The following is a 490-nucleotide window of genomic DNA, read 5'->3' as shown; positions in this document are numbered from 1 at the left end:
TCGGTCGCTACGTAGCGGCCGAGTTCGAGCCAAAGCTCAGTCGCTACATAGCAACCAAACGCCCATTCCGCTCGGTCGCTACGTGGCGATGAAACGCTCGTTCGGTCGCTACGTAGCGACCGAGCTCGAACCAAAGTTCGGTCGCTACGTAGCGACCGAGCTCTTCTGAAACGTCGATTCGACATCAGTCCATGCATTCCCGTCTACCCTTCGATGCTATCTCCCGAATACCGTATCGAACCCATCTCACGTTCCCCGCCATTTCTAAGTTATCAATCAAACTTTAGCGTAAAACCGCGGAAAGTTCATTCTTTATCGAAAGAAGCCGTAATAAACGCTTCGAGTCGAAAGACGGCCCAAAGGGACCTAAGACACGACTCGAGGCCCAACTTATGATTTCTTAACCAACAGCCCGTAAACTGCATGTCGGTTCACGCTTGGTCCGCAAGGGAAGATAAATGTCAAGTTTCCGCGGATAAATACGAAATTT

Source organism: Brassica oleracea, chromosome C7 (assembly GCF_000695525.1).
Source record: "Brassica oleracea var. oleracea cultivar TO1000 chromosome C7, BOL, whole genome shotgun sequence".
Lineage (NCBI taxonomy): Eukaryota > Viridiplantae > Streptophyta > Magnoliopsida > Brassicales > Brassicaceae > Brassica > Brassica oleracea.
Note: the sequence above shows the minus strand (reverse complement) of the source record.